Source organism: Oncorhynchus keta, chromosome 4, assembly GCF_023373465.1.
Source record: "Oncorhynchus keta strain PuntledgeMale-10-30-2019 chromosome 4, Oket_V2, whole genome shotgun sequence".
Lineage (NCBI taxonomy): Eukaryota > Metazoa > Chordata > Actinopteri > Salmoniformes > Salmonidae > Oncorhynchus > Oncorhynchus keta.
Window position 1 is genome coordinate 77,511,598 of NC_068424.1, and position 15,818 is coordinate 77,527,415.

General features: G+C 45.6%; 2 long non-coding RNA genes across 3 annotated transcripts in view; one reads left to right on the top strand and one right to left on the bottom strand.

Annotated features, from left to right (window-relative positions):
* The window catches only part of LOC127928860 (uncharacterized), a 12,670-nt gene extending 727 nt beyond the window's left edge, over positions 1–11,943 (bottom strand). Inside the window, exons 1-3 of the long non-coding RNA XR_008132471.1 lie at positions 11,664–11,943; positions 10,734–11,605; positions 1–44 (exon numbers count right to left, since the gene is read on the bottom strand). The exon at positions 1–44 is cut by the window's left edge and continues 727 nt beyond it. This is a non-coding gene — a long non-coding RNA (uncharacterized LOC127928860). The remainder of the gene's footprint in view (positions 45–10,733; positions 11,606–11,663) is intronic.
* LOC127928856 (uncharacterized) overlaps positions 1–15,336 on the top strand; it is a 17,381-nt gene extending 2,045 nt beyond the window's left edge. The window contains exon 3 of one of the 2 annotated variants that reach the window (XR_008132467.1): positions 15,201–15,336. This is a non-coding gene — a long non-coding RNA (uncharacterized LOC127928856). Of the gene's footprint in view, positions 1–4,527; positions 6,327–15,200 lie in introns of those variants that run through there. The other variant, XR_008132465.1, reaches the window with a different exon arrangement.
* The last annotated feature ends 482 nt before the right edge of the window (positions 15,337–15,818 follow it).

The window sequence follows — 15,818 nt, forward strand, 5'->3', positions numbered from 1 at the left end:
TAGAAGCACGGTGGCTAGAAAAAACTCCCTAGAAAGGCCAAAACCTAAGAAGAAACCTAGAGAGGAACCAGGCTATGTGGGGTGGCCAGTCCTCTTCTGGCTGTGCCGGGTGGAGATTATAACAGAACATGGACAAGATGTTCAAATGTTCATAAATGACCAGCATGGTCAAATAATAATAATCACAGTGGTTGTAGAGGGTGCAACAGGTCAGCACCTCAGGAGTAAATGTCAGTTGGCTTTTCATAGCCAATCATTGAGAGTATCTCTACCGCTCCTGCTGTCTCTAGAGAGTTGAAAACAGCAGGTCTGGGACAGGTAGCACGTCCGGTGAACAGGTCAGGGTTCCATAGCCGCAGGCAGAACAGTTGAAACTGGAGCAGCAGCAGGGCCAGGTGGACTGGGGACAGCAAGGAGTCATTAGGCCAGGTAGTCCTGAGGCATGGTCCTAGGGCTCAGGTCCTCCGAGAGAGAGAAAGAAAGAGACAATTAGAGAGAGCATACTTAAATTCACACAGGACACCAGATAAGACAGGAGAAATACTCCAGATATAACAGACTGACCCTAGCCCCCCGACACATAAACTACTGCAGTATAAATACTGGAGGCTGAGACATGCGGGGTCAGGAGACACTGTGGCCCCATCCGATGATACCCTCTAGACAGGGCCAAACAGGCATGCTGAAGTCCAAACACTTCAGTCGCTGGCTATATGGGTTATTATCTCTATCCACACAGCACAGCATTACACTGACCTAAATTATCTCTATCCACACAGCACAGCATTACACTGACCTAAATTATCTCTATCCACACAGCACAGCGTTACACTGACCTAAATTATCTCTATCCACACAGCACAGCATTACACTGACCTAAATTATCTCTATCCACACAGTACAGCATTACACTGACCTAAATTATCTCTATCCACACAGCACAGCATTACACAGACCTAAATTATCTCTATCCACACAGTACAGCATTACACTGACCTAAATTATCTCTATCCACACAGCACAGCATTACACAGACCTAAATTATCTCTATCCACACAGTACAGCATTACACTGACCTAAATTATCTCTATCCACACAGCACAGCATTACACTGACCTAAATTATCTCTATCCACACAGTACAGCATTACACTGACCTAAATTATCTCTATCCACACAGCACAGTATTACACTGACCTAAATTCTCTCTATCCACACAGCACAGCATTACACTGACCTAAATTATCTCTATCCACACAGCACAGCATTACACTGACCTAAATTATCTCTATCCACACAGTACAGCATTACACTGACCTAAATTCTCTCTATCCACACAGCACAGCATTACACTGACCTAAATTCTCTCTATCCACACAGTACAGTATTACACTGACCTAAATTATCTCTATCCACACAGCACAGCATTACACTGACCTAAATTATCTCTATCCTCACAGCACAGCATTACACAGACCTAAATTATATCTTCTCTTACACACTCATCCACTCATTTCATCACGAGAGAGAGAGATATTTATGTGAATCTGCATATATTGAGAAATTAAATTGATATTTTTTTCCTTTGTAGTATAGAATTAAATTAGTAAACTACATGTAATGTCATATCCTTTCTCTTTGGTGATGAGGCTTCATTGGTTCACATTGCTACCCAGGAAGCCAATGTGAAATATCTGATATCACTCTTCCCTGTTTGGAAGAGAGAGATTCCATGTTTTTTAATGACTGTGTGTGTTTTTGTTTTCATCCAGGTAATGTTTACACCATTATAAATACTTGCTTTCCCAAAAAGCCTACGATGGAATCAAATGAGGCTTTGGCTTCAATTATCCAACTGTCACAGTGTTCCACTGCTAATGGGTCCCAGATTATTAGATCTTGTCCAACAGGGATGCATTGTGTCAGGCACAATGACGGCTTGAGATGAACGAATGGCTTGTGACCGTGGGTAGCTGTGTGCTGAGGTTGTTGCCTACACTGCTCTTTGACAAACAGTCATAGCATTTCTACACCCAGATGCACAACATCACGAGACTTCCGGGAACGCTTGACAAAATAAACCAAGCAGACCAGGCCGGAGTTTGGGGTTTGAGAAGTCAATGAGAGAAGTGAAAAATGTATTCCTTAGGTTAAACATTTCTCCAAATCTAAAACGTGCCATCTACACTGAACAAAAATATGAATGCAACCTATAAATAGTTTTTCCCATATTTCATGGGGGGAGGGAGTATTTCTGTTTGTAATACATCTCTTAGGTAGGGAAAACTCATTCTGATTGGCTGGGCCTGGCTCCCCCAGTGGGTGGCTACACCCCTGCCCAGTCATGTGAAATCCATTGATTAGGGCCTCCTTTATGTATTTGAATGGACTGATTTCCTTATTTGAACTGTAACGCAGTAAAATCTTTGAAATTGTTGCATGTTAAGTTTATATATATATATATATATCTGGGCATTCTTAAATTGAGTGTTGTCAGATTGTCCATTCGCAAATTCAGAGCTTTTCCCTCTCAGAGCATTCAGAGGTACACTGGACGCTCTGGCCGAGGAATAGGGTTGGTCCGAGTGCTCTGACCTCACAACGGCAGTCCTGCACCCACACTAACTTGGTAAAATTGTCGAGCTTGCTAGCTACTTCCAGACACAAATGAGAGAATACCTCACTCTGACCATTTTACTTGCCCAATAGCAGAGCTGGTTAGGCTGTTTTTATGTTATCCAAAGCGTTAGTGACAGTGCTGCTGTTGTAACTGTGCTACTGGAAACAATTGAATTATGTTTTTTTTGCCAACATTTACTGACACCGGTGATATTCAACTGGGTATTCGACGAGAGGGCTCTGAAATCGGAGTGAATTTACGAACACACCCTTTATATTGCAGGAGTGCATTTGTTTTGTAGTAAGGGTAGGTAACAACACATCCGCCATGCTGATCCTCAACACAGGGGCCCCTCAGGGGTACGTGCTCAGCCCCCCCCCCCCCTTCTGTACTCCCTGTTCACGCATGACTGCACGGCCAGGTACGACTCCAACACCATCATTAAATTTGCCAATGACATAACAGTGGTAGGTCTGATCACCAACAACAACAATGAGACAGCCTATAAGGAGGAGGTCAGAGACCTGGCCGTGTGGTGCCAGGACAACAACCTCTCCCTCAACATGATCAAGACAAAAGGAGATGATTGTGGACTGCAGGAAAAAGAGGACCGAGCACACCCGCATTCTCATCGACGGGGCTGCAGTGGAGCAGGTTGAGAGCTTCAAGTTCCTTGGTGTCCACATCACCAACAAACTAGCATGATCCAAGCACACCATGACCGTCGTGAAGAGGGCACGACAAAACCAGGATACTGACCAGATTTGGCGTGAGTCCTCAGATCCTCAAAAGGTTCTACAGCTGCGCCATCGAGAGCATCCTGACTGGATGCATCACTGCCTGGTATGGCAACTGCTCAGCCTCCGACCGCAAGGCACTACAGAGGGTAGTGTGTACGGCCCTGCACATCACTGGGGCCAAGCTTCCTCTATACCAGGCGGTGTCAGGGGAAGGCCCTAAAAATTGTCAAGGACTCCAGCCACCCTAGTCATAGACTGTTCTCTCTTCTACCACACGGCAAGCAGTACCGGAGCGCCAAGTCTTGGTCCATGAGGCTTTCTTAACAGCTTCTACCCCCAAGCCATACAACTCCTGAACATCTAGTCAAATGTCTACCCAGACTATTTACATTTCCCCCCCTCTCCCCATCTCCACACCACCGCCACTCTCTGTTGTCATCTATGCATAGTCACTCTAATAACTCTACTTACATGTACATACTACCTCATCTAACCGGTGCCCCCCTCCCCTCTCCACACCACCGCCACTCTCTGTTGTCATCTATGCATAGTCACTATAATAACTCTACTTACATGTACATACTACCTCATCTAACCGGTGCCCCCCTCCCCTCTCCACACCACCGCCACTCTCTGTTGTCATCTATGCATAGTCACTATAATAACTCTACTTACATGTACATACTACCTCATCTAACCGGTGCCCCCCCCCCTCCCCTCTCCACACCACTGCCATTCTCTGTTGTCATCTATGCATAGTCACTATAATAACTCTACTTACATGTACATACTACCTCATCTAACCGGTGCCCCCCTCCCCTCTCCACACCACTGCCATTCTCTGTTGTCATCTATGCATAGTCACTATAATAACTCTACTTACATGTACATACTACCTCATCTAACCGGTGCCCCCACACATTGACTCTGTACCGGCATCCCCCTGTATATATAGTTATTTCTTACTGCTGCTCTTTAATTACTTGTTACATTTTATCTCTTAAACTTATCCGTATTTTTTTAAACGGCATTGTTGGTTAGGGGCTCGTAAGTAAGCTTTTCACTGTAAGGTGAAATGCAACTGTTGTATACCTGTTGCACCTGTTGTATACATACACCTGTTGTATTCGGTGCATGTGACTAATACAATTTGATTTGATTTTGACAGCACGCACATGAGCAGTTCGGCACGAGACAACCGTTGGACCCGATGACGTGTGTCTGCGCATGGGCTTAGATAGCCAACGTCGCCATGACATCGCCTACAAGCGTGATTGGGGATTTCTAATGGAGAAGCATGTTCTGCCTATCTCCATTCTGTACTGTCTTTGCTACCGTATTCAATCAATTCCATTCATTGTGAACAGTACCAATGTCAGCCACTAGAGGGGGGTGTTGGGTAGGAAATGGAGCATTAAATCAAATCTAATTTTATTTGTCACATACACATGTTTAGCAGATGTTATTACGGATGTCGCGAAATGCTTGTTCCATTACAGAACTGTGGAATGGAGCTAAAATATATTTTCTCTTGTAGGTTGGCACTGGGCTGTGAAGTTGTCGTTGCTGGAGCTGTAATGACAACAATGTAGATGCAAATGAATAATGAAAATGTGATGATAGAGTACAGATCTGTCTGTGTGTCTAAATGAGGACTAATTGTTGATTTGAGGATACAACCAGGACTCAGGAACAACTGTCAGCAACACTGAATCATAATCAGAGCTGAATGACTCCTTAAATAACTCTCATCAATTTCACATTGACTGTAATGAAGCATCAACATCAGGGAAAACCCATTGGGAACAAACAGCTAGACCTCGTCCAATGCAACAACAAAAAGCTGGTATCCGTCTAAACATGTAGGCTATTGTATGTGATTGTAGGAAAAACAAATACGAGTTTAGGCCTACAGTGACATCATTTGTAGCTGTTATTCATTCAAAATATTTTGCTGTCAACTTTAATTTCATCAAGAGTTGTAGGTAGATTTCAATGGCTAACACATTTGTACAATTCCTGTTGGATTTGTATGTGGGTTTTAACCCAGAAGATCGATTGCTTTCAGATACAAAATGTGTATGTTTCACAGCCTACAGCCAGGCCAACTCCTGGCTACTACTCCTCCAGCCCTACTCATAGTGCTGCGTCTTGTGAACTGGAGACGTGTGTATGTTTTACAGCCTACAGCCAGGCCAACTCCTGGCTACTACTCCTCCAGCCCTACTCATAGTGCTGCGTCTTGTGGACTGGAGACGTGTGTATGTTTTACAGCCTACAGCCAGGCCAACTCCTGGCTACTACTCCTCCAGCCCTACTCATAGTGCTGCGTCTTGTGGACTGGAGACGTGTGTATGTTTCACAGCCTACAGCCAGGCCAACTCCTGGCTACTACTCCTCCAGCCCTACTCATAGTGCTACGTCTTGTGGACTGGAGACGTGTGTATGTTTCACAGCCTACAGCCAGGCCAACTCCTGGCTACTACTCCTCCAGCCCTACTCATAGTGCTGCGTCTTGTGGACTGGAGACGTGTGTATGTTTTACAGCCTACAGCCAGGCCAACTCCTGGCTACTACTCCTCCAGCCCTACTCATAGTGCTGCGTCTTGTGGACTGGAGACGTGTGTATGTTTCACAGCCTACAGCCAGGCCAACTCCTGGCTACTACTCCTCCAGCCCTACTCATAGTGCTGCGTCTTGTGGACTGGTGACGTGTGTATGTTTCACAGCCTACAGCCAGGCCAACTCCTGGCTACTACTCCTCCAGCCCTACTCATAGTGCTGCGTCTTGTGGACTGGTGACGTGTGTATGTTTCACAGCCTACAGCCAGGCCAACTCCTGGCTACTACTCCTCCAGCCCTACTCATAGTGCTGCGTCTTGTGGACTGGAGACGTGTGTATGTTTTACAGCCTACAGCCAGGCCAACTCCTGGCTACTACTCCTCCAGCCCTACTCATAGTGCTGCGTCTTGTGGACTGGTGACGTGTGCATGTTTCGGCAGGTGGAAACAAGGCATGTAAAATCACTCCAAACAAAAATACATATGCTTGTACCACTAATGGTAGTTACATTCACATGGGGCGGGATGGGACAGCTGGTACATTGACATGGGGTGGGATGGGACATCTGGTACATTCACATGGGGCGGGATGGGACAACTGGTACATTCAAATGGGGCGGGATGGGACAACTGGTACATTCAAATGGGGCGGGATGGGACAGCTGGTACATTCAAATGGGGCGGGATGGGACAACTGGTACATTCAAATGGGGCGGAATGGGACAACTGGTACATTCACATGGGGCGGGATGGGACAACTGGTACATTCACATGGGGCGGGATGGGACAACTGGTACATTCAAATGGGGCGGGATGGGACAGCTGGTACATTCACATGGGGGCGGGATCGGACAACTGGTACATTCACATGGGGCGGGATGGGACAACTGGTACATTCAAATGGGGCGGGATGGGACAACTGGTACATTCAAATGGGGCGGGATGGGACAGCTGGTACATTCAAATGGGGCGGGATGGGACAACTGGTACATTCAAATGGGGCGGGATGGGACAACTGGTACATTCAAATGGGGCGGAATGGGACAACTGGTACATTCACATGGGGCGGGATGGGACAACTGGTACATTCACATGGGGCGGGATGGGACAACTGGTACATTCACATGGGGCGGGATGGGACAGCTGGTACATTCAAATGGGGCGGGATGGGACAACTGGTACATTCAAATGGGGCGGGATGGGACAACTGGTACATTCACATGGGGCGGGATGGGACAACTGGTACATTCACATGGGGCGGGATGGGACAACTGGTACATTCACATGGGGCGGGATGGGACAACTGGTACATTCACATGGGGCGGGATGGGACAACTGGTACATTCACATGGGGCGGGATGGGACAACCGGTACATTCACATGGGGCGGGATGGGACAACTGGTACATTCAAATGGGGCGGGATGGGACAACTGGTACATTCAAATGGGGCGGGATGGGACAGCTGGTACATTCACATGGGGCGGGATGGGACAACTGGTACATTCACATGGGGCGGGATGGGACAACTGGTACATTCAAATGGGGCGGGATGGGACAACTGGTACATTCAAATGGGGCGGGATGGGACAGCTGGTACATTCAAATGGGGCGGGATGGGACAACTGGTACATTCAAATGGGGCGGGATGGGACAACTGGTACATTCAAATGGGGCGGAATGGGACAACTGGTACATTCACATGGGGCGGGATGGGACAACTGGTACATTCACATGGGGCGGGATGGGACAACTGGTACATTCAAATGGGGCGGGATGGGACAACTGGTACATTCAAATGGGGCGGGATGGGACAACTGGTACATTCACATGGGGCGGGATGGGACAACTGGTACATTCACATGGGGCGGGATGGGACAACTGGTACATTCACATGGGGCGGGATGGGACAACTGGTACATTCACATGGGGCGGGATGGGACAACTGGTACATTCACATGGGGCGGGATCGGACAACTGGTACATTCACATGGGGCGGGATGGGACAACTGGTACATTCACATGGGGCGGGATGGGACAACTGGTACATTCAAATGGGGCAAGATGGGACAACTGGTACATTCAAATGGGGCGAGATGGGACAACTGGTACATTCAAATGGGGCGAGATGGGACAACTGGTACATTCAAATGGGGCAAGATGGGACAACTGGTACATTCAAATGGGGTGAGATGGGACAACTGGTACATTCACATGGGGCGAGATGGGACAACTGGTACATTCAAATGGGGCGAGATGGGACAACTGGTACATTCAAATGGGGCAAGATGGGACAACTGGTACATTCACATGGGGCGAGATGGGACAACTGGTACATTCAAATGGGGCTAGATGGGACAACTGGTACATTCAAATGGGGCGAGATGGGACAACTGGTACATTCAAATGGGGCGAGATGGGACAAACTGGTACATTCAAATGAGGCTAGATGGGACAACTGGTACCTTCAAATGGGGCGAGATGGGACAAGCTGGTACATTCAAATGGGGCGAGATGGGACAATCTGGGGCGAGATGGGACAATCTGGTACATTCAAATGTGATGCATAGCTACATATTCTGATTGATACATAGGTCTAGTGTGTAAACACATCTTCTTACCTCTTCATATTATGTCTTCCATGGACTTTCCAAGTTAAATGCAGTGGCCATGTTTTAACCAGGACTTCATTCCCAATTCTTGGTACAGACAAACATCTATTTTCACATCATTCTTGAAAATTACCAGTTTTGTCCTGTGTGTTAATCTCACCTGGCTGAAGATACCTCAAGTTTAGTACATAGCCTACGATTCGATATACTATACCGAACAAAAAGTATAAACCCAACATGTAAAGTGTTGGTCCCATGTTTCATGAGCTGAAATAAAAGATCCCAGAAATGTTCAATACGTACAAAAAGCTTATTTCTGTCAAATGTTGTGCACAAATTTGTCTACATCCCTGTTAGTGAGCATTTCTCATTTGCCAAGATAATCCATCCACCTGACAGGTGTGGCATATCAAGAAGCTGATTAAACAGCATGATCATTACATATGTGCACCTTGTCCTGGGGACAATAAAAGGCGACCAAAATGTGAGGTTTTGTCACACAACACAATGCCACAGATGTCTCATGTTTTAAGGGAGTGCAATCGGCAGGCTGACTGCAGGAATGTCCCCCAGAGCTGTTGCCAGAGAATTGTATGTTCATTTCTCTACCATAATCTGCCTTCAACATCATTTTTAGAGGATTTGGCAGTATGTCCAACCACCTCACAACAGCAGACCGTGTGTATGGTGTCGTGTTTCGTGTTCCTCTCTTTCTCTTTCTCTTTCTCTTCCCTCTCTCTCTCTCTCTCTCTCTCTCTCTCTCTCTCTCTCTCTCTTTCTTCCTCTCTCTCTCTCCCTCTTTCTCTCTCTTTCTCTCTCTTTCTCTCTCTTTCTCTCTCTTTCTCTTCTCTCTCTCTTTCTCTCTCTTTCTCTCTCTTTCTCTCTTTCTCTCTCTCTCTTTCTCTCTCTCTCTCTTCTCTTTCTCTCTTTCTCTCTCTTTCTCTCTTTCTTTCTCTCTTTCTCTTCTCTCTTCTCTTTCTCTCTCTTTCTCTCTTTCTCTCTTCTCTCTCTCTCTTTCTCTCTCTTTCTCTCTTTCTTCTCTCTCTTCTTTCTCTCTCTCTTTCTTCTCTCTCTTTCTCTCTTTCTCTCTCTCTTTCTCTCTCTCTCTCTCTCTTTCTCTCTCTTTCTCTCTTTCTCTCTCTTTCTCTCTCTTTCTCTCTCTTTCTCTCTCTTTCTCTTTCTCTTTCTCTTCTTCTCTCTCTCTTTCTCTCTCTCTTTCTCTCTCTCTTTGGTGCGACACTACCCGTTTCTGATTTTTAGGAGGGTTGAATTTCATGCCAGTTCACATGAATCTTTCTGACAATCTGAGTCTCTCAGCTCTCTTTCTCTTTGTAAGACATTCTCTAAGTTCCATCCCCCTTCTATGATTTGTCTTTTGAGAGCTCTCTGTTGAACTCTGTGGTTCCCCCTCTCTCTGGAAAAGCCAACAATGCCCTCCCTCCCTCAGTTCCTGTTGGTAAGACAACCCGTTTCTGATTTTTAGGAGGGGTTGAATTTCATGCCATTTCAGCATGAATAATCTAAGACAATATGAGTCTCAGCTGAGAGTGATGTAAGACATTCTAGAAGTTCCATCAACTTTATGATTTGTAATATTTGAGAGCTCTCGTTGTTGAAATCTGTGGTTAAAGCTAACTGTCTGGAAAAGCCACAATGCCCTACAAACAAAGAAGTGGTAAGAAATGTGGTAAAGACAATGTAAAACCATTTCATCCTTAAACTAACAAATATGTCAGACATATTAGAATCAGTACATAAACATATTGCTTTGGTGGATTCACTTGCAGTTCCAGCAGCCTGGCTAAGCAAATCATCTGGTGGTGTATTCCCAGCCTGGTAGTGTAGCTATCTGGCAGCTGAGTCTTGGTGGTGTGTTGCTAAGGCAGTGTAGAAGCCTAAAAGTTGAGTCTTGGTGGTGTGTTGGTAAGGCAGTTTAGCAGCCTGGCAGCTGAGTCTTGGTGGTGTGTTGGTAAGGCAGTGTAGAAGCCTGGCAGTTGAGTCTTGGTGGTGTGTTGGTAAGGCAGTGTAGAAGCCTGGCAGTTATCTAGGCAATAATATCAAATCAAATGTATTTATAAAGCCCTTCTTACATCAGCTGATATCTCAAAGTGCTGTACAGAAACCCAGCCTAAAACCCCAAACAGCAAGCAATGCAGGTGTAGAAGCACGGTGGCTAGAAAAACTCCCTAGAAAGGCCAAAACCTAGGAAGAAACCTAGAGAGGAACCAGGCTATGTGGGGTGGCCAGTCCTCTTCTGGCTGTGCCGGGTGGAGATTATAACAGAACATGGACAAGATGTTCAAATGTTCATAAATGACCAGCATGGTCAAATAATAATAATCACAGTGGTTGTAGAGGGTGCAACAGGTCAGCACCTCAGGAGTAAATGTCAGTTGGCTTTTCATAGCCAATCATTGAGAGTATCTCTACCGCTCCTGCTGTCTCTAGAGAGTTGAAAACAGCAGGTCTGGGACAGGTAGCACGTCCGGTGAACAGGTCAGGGTTCCATAGCCGCAGGCAGAACAGTTGAAACTGGAGCAGCAGCAGGGCCAGGTGGACTGGGGACAGCAAGGAGTCATTAGGCCAGGTAGTCCTGAGGCATGGTCCTAGGGCTCAGGTCCTCCGAGAGAGAGAAAGAAAGAGACAATTAGAGAGAGCATACTTAAATTCACACAGGACACCAGATAAGACAGGAGAAATACTCCAGATATAACAGACTGACCCTAGCCCCCCGACACATAAACTACTGCAGTATAAATACTGGAGGCTGAGACATGCGGGGTCAGGAGACACTGTGGCCCCATCCGATGATACCCTCTAGACAGGGCCAAACAGGCATGCTGAAGTCCAAACACTTCAGTCGCTGGCTATATGGGTTATTATCTCTATCCACACAGCACAGCATTACACTGACCTAAATTATCTCTATCCACACAGCACAGCATTACACTGACCTAAATTATCTCTATCCACACAGCACAGCGTTACACTGACCTAAATTATCTCTATCCACACAGCACAGCATTACACTGACCTAAATTATCTCTATCCACACAGTACAGCATTACACTGACCTAAATTATCTCTATCCTCACAGCACAGCATTACACTGACCTAAATTATCTCTATGACCTAAATTATCTCTATCCACACAGCACAGCATTACACAGACCTAAATTATCTCTATCCACACAGTACAGCATTACACTGACCTAAATTATCTCTATCCACACAGCACAGCATTACACTGACCTAAATTATCTCTATCCACACAGTACAGCATTACACTGACCTAAATTATCTCTATCCACACAGCACAGTATTACACTGACCTAAATTCTCTCTATCCACACAGCACAGCATTACACTGACCTAAATTATCTCTATCCACACAGCACAGCATTACACTGACCTAAATTATCTCTATCCACACAGTACAGCATTACACTGACCTAAATTCTCTCTATCCACACAGCACAGCCACTGACCAATTCTCTCTATCCACACAGTACAGTATTACACTGACCTAAATTATCTCTATCCACACAGCACAGCATTACACTGACCTAAATTATCTCTATCCTCACAGCACAGCATTACACAGACCTAAATTATATCTTCTCTTACACACTCATCCACTCATTTCATCACGAGAGAGAGATATTTATGTGAATCTGCATATATTGAGAAATTAAATTGATATTTTTTTCCTTTGTAGTATAGAATTAAATTAGTAAACTACATGTAATGTCATATCCTTTCTCTTTGGTGATGAGGCTTCATTGGTTCACATTGCTACCCAGGAAGCCAATGTGAAATATCTGATATCACTCTTCCCTGTTTGGAAAGAGAGATTCCATGTTTTTTAATGACTGTGTGTGTTTTTGTTTTCATCCAGGTAATGTTTACACCATTATAAATACTTGCTTTCCCAAAAGCCTACGATGGAATCAAATGAGGCTTTGGCTTCAATTATCCAACTGTCACAGTGTTCCACTGCTAATGGGTCCCAGATTATTAGATCTTGTCCAACAGGGATGCATTGTGTCAGGCACAATGACGGCTTGAGATGAACGAATGGCTTGTGACCGTGGGTAGCTGTGTGCTGAGGTTGTTGCCTACACTGCTCTTTGACAAACAGTCATAGCATTTCTACACCCAGATGCACAACATCACGAGACTTCCGGGAACGCTTGACAAAATAAACCAAGCAGACCAGGCCGGAGTTTGGGGTTTGAGAAGTCAATGAGAGAAGTGAAAAATGTATTCCTTAGGTTAAACATTTCTCCAAATCTAAAACGTGCCATCTACACTGAACAAAAATATGAATGCAACCTATAAATAGTTTTTCCCATATTTCATGGGGGGAGGGAGTATTTCTGTTTGTAATACATCTCTTAGGTAGGGAAAACTCATTCTGATTGGCTGGGCCTGGCTCCCCCAGTGGGTGGCTACACCCCTGCCCAGTCATGTGAAATCCATTGATTAGGGCCTCCTTTATGTATTTGAATGGACTGATTTCCTTATTTGAACTGTAACGCAGTAAAATCTTTGAAATTGTTGCATGTTAAGTTTATATATATATATATATATCTGGGCATTCTTAAATTGAGTGTTGTCAGATTGTCCATTCGCAAATTCAGAGCTTTTCCCTCTCAGAGCATTCAGAGGTACACTGGACGCTCTGGCCGAGGAATAGGGTTGGTCCGAGTGCTCTGACCTCACAACGGCAGTCCTGCACCCACACTAACTTGGTAAAATTGTCGAGCTTGCTAGCTACTTCCAGACACAAATGAGAGAACACCTCACTCTGACCATTTTACTTGCCCAATAGCAGAGCTGGTTAGGCTGTTTTTATGTTATCCAAAGCGTTAGTGACAGTGCTGCTGTTGTAACTGTGCTACTGGAAACAATTGAATTATGTTTTTTTTGCCAACATTTACTGACACCGGTGATATTCAACTGGGTATTCGACGAGAGGGCTCTGAAATCGGAGTGAATTTACGAACACACCCTTTATATTGCAGGAGTGCATTTGTTTTGTAGTAAGGCTAGGTAACAACACATCCGCCATGCTGATCCTCAACACAGGGGCCCCTCAGGGGTACGTGCTCAGCCCCCCTTCTGTACTCCCTGTTCACGCATGACTGCACGGCCAGGTACGACTCCAACACCATCATTAAATTTGCCAATGACATAACAGTGGTAGGCCTGATCACCAACAACAACTAGACAGCCTATAAGGAGGAGGTCAGAGACCTGGCCGTGTGGTGCCAGGACAACAACCTCTCCCTCAACATGATCAAGACAAAAGGAGATGATTGTGGACTGCAGGAAAAAGAGGACCGAGCACACCCGCATTCTCATCGACGGGGCTGCAGTGGAGCAGGTTGAGAGCTTCAAGTTCCTTGGTGTCCACATCACCAACAAACTAGCATGATCCAAGCACACCATGACTGTCGTGAAGAGGGCACGACAAAACCAGGATACTGACCAGATTTGGCGTGAGTCCTCAGATCCTCAAAAGGTTCTACAGCTGCGCCATCGAGAGCATCCTGACTGGATGCATCACTGCCTGGTATGGCAACTGCTCAGCCTCCGACCGCAAGGCACTACAGAGGGTAGTGTGTACGGCCCAGCACATCACTGGGGCCAAGCTTCCTCTATACCAGGCGGTGTCAGGGGAAGGCCCTAAAATTGTCAAGGACTCCAGCCACCCTAGTCATAGACTGTTCTCTCTTCTACCACACGGCAAGCAGTACCGGAGCGCCAAGTCTTGGTCCATGAGGCTTTCTTAACAGCTTCTACCCCCAAGCCATACAACTCCTGAACATCTAGTCAAATGTCTACCCAGACTATTTACATTTCCCCCTCTCCCCATCTCCACACCACTGCCACTCTCTGTTGTCATCTATGCATAGTCACTATAATAACTCTACTTACATGTACATACTACCTCATCTAACCGGTGCCCCCCCCCTCCCCTCTCCACACCACTGCCACTCTCTGTTGTCATCTATGCATAGTCACTATAATAACTCTACTTACATGTACATACTACCTCATCTAACCGGTGCCCCCCTCCCCTCTCCACACCACCTGCCACTCTCTGTTGTCATCTATGCATAGTCACTATAATAACTCTACTTACATGTACATACTACCTCATCTAACCGGTGCCCCCCCCCCTCCCCTCTCCACACCACTGCCACATTTTCACTGCCACTCTCTGTTGTCATCTATGCATAGTCACTATAATAACTACTTACATGTACATACTACCTCATCTAACCGGTGCCCCCCCCCCACCCCCCCCCTCCCCTCTCCACACCACTGCCACTCTCTGTTGTCATCTATGCATAGTCACTATAATAACTCTACTTACATGTACATACTACCTCATCTAACCGGTGCCCCCACACATTGACTCTGTACCGGCATCCCCCTGTATATATAGTTATTTCTTACTGCTGCTCTTTAATTACTTGTTACATTTTATCTCTTAAACTTATCCGTATTTTTGAAACTGCATTGTTGGTTAGGGGCTCATAAGTAAGCTTTTCACTGTAAGGTGAAATGCAACTGTTGTATACCTGTTGCACCTGTTGTATACATACACCTGTTGTATTCGGTGCATGTGACTAATACAATTTGATTTGATTTTGACAGCACGCACATGAGCAGTTCGGCACGAGACAACCGTTGGACCCGATGACGTGTGTCTGCGCATGGGCTTAGATAGCCAACGTCGCCATGACATCGCCTACAAGCGTGATTGGGGATTTCTAATGGAGAAGCATGTTCTGCCTATCTCCATTCTGTACTGTCTTTGCTACCGTATTCAATCAATTCCATTCATTGTGAACAGTACCAATGTCAGCCACTAGAGGGGGTGTTGGGTAGGAAATGGAGCATTAAATCTAATCTAATTTTATTTGTCACATACACATGTTTAGCAGATGTTATTACGGATGTCGCGAAATGCTTGTTCCATTACAGAACTGTGGAATGGAGCTAAAATATATTTTCTCTTGTAGGTTGGCACTGGGCTGTGAAGTTGTCGTTGCTGGAGCTGTAATGACAACAATGTAGATGCAAATGAATAATGAAAATGTGATGATAGAGTACAGATCTGTCTGTGTGTCTAAATGAGGACTAATTGTTGATTTGAGGATACAGCCAGGACTCAGGAACAACTGTCAGCAACACTGAATCATAATCAGAGCTGAATGACTCCTTAAATAACTCTCATCAATTTCACATTGACTGTAATGAAGCATCAACATC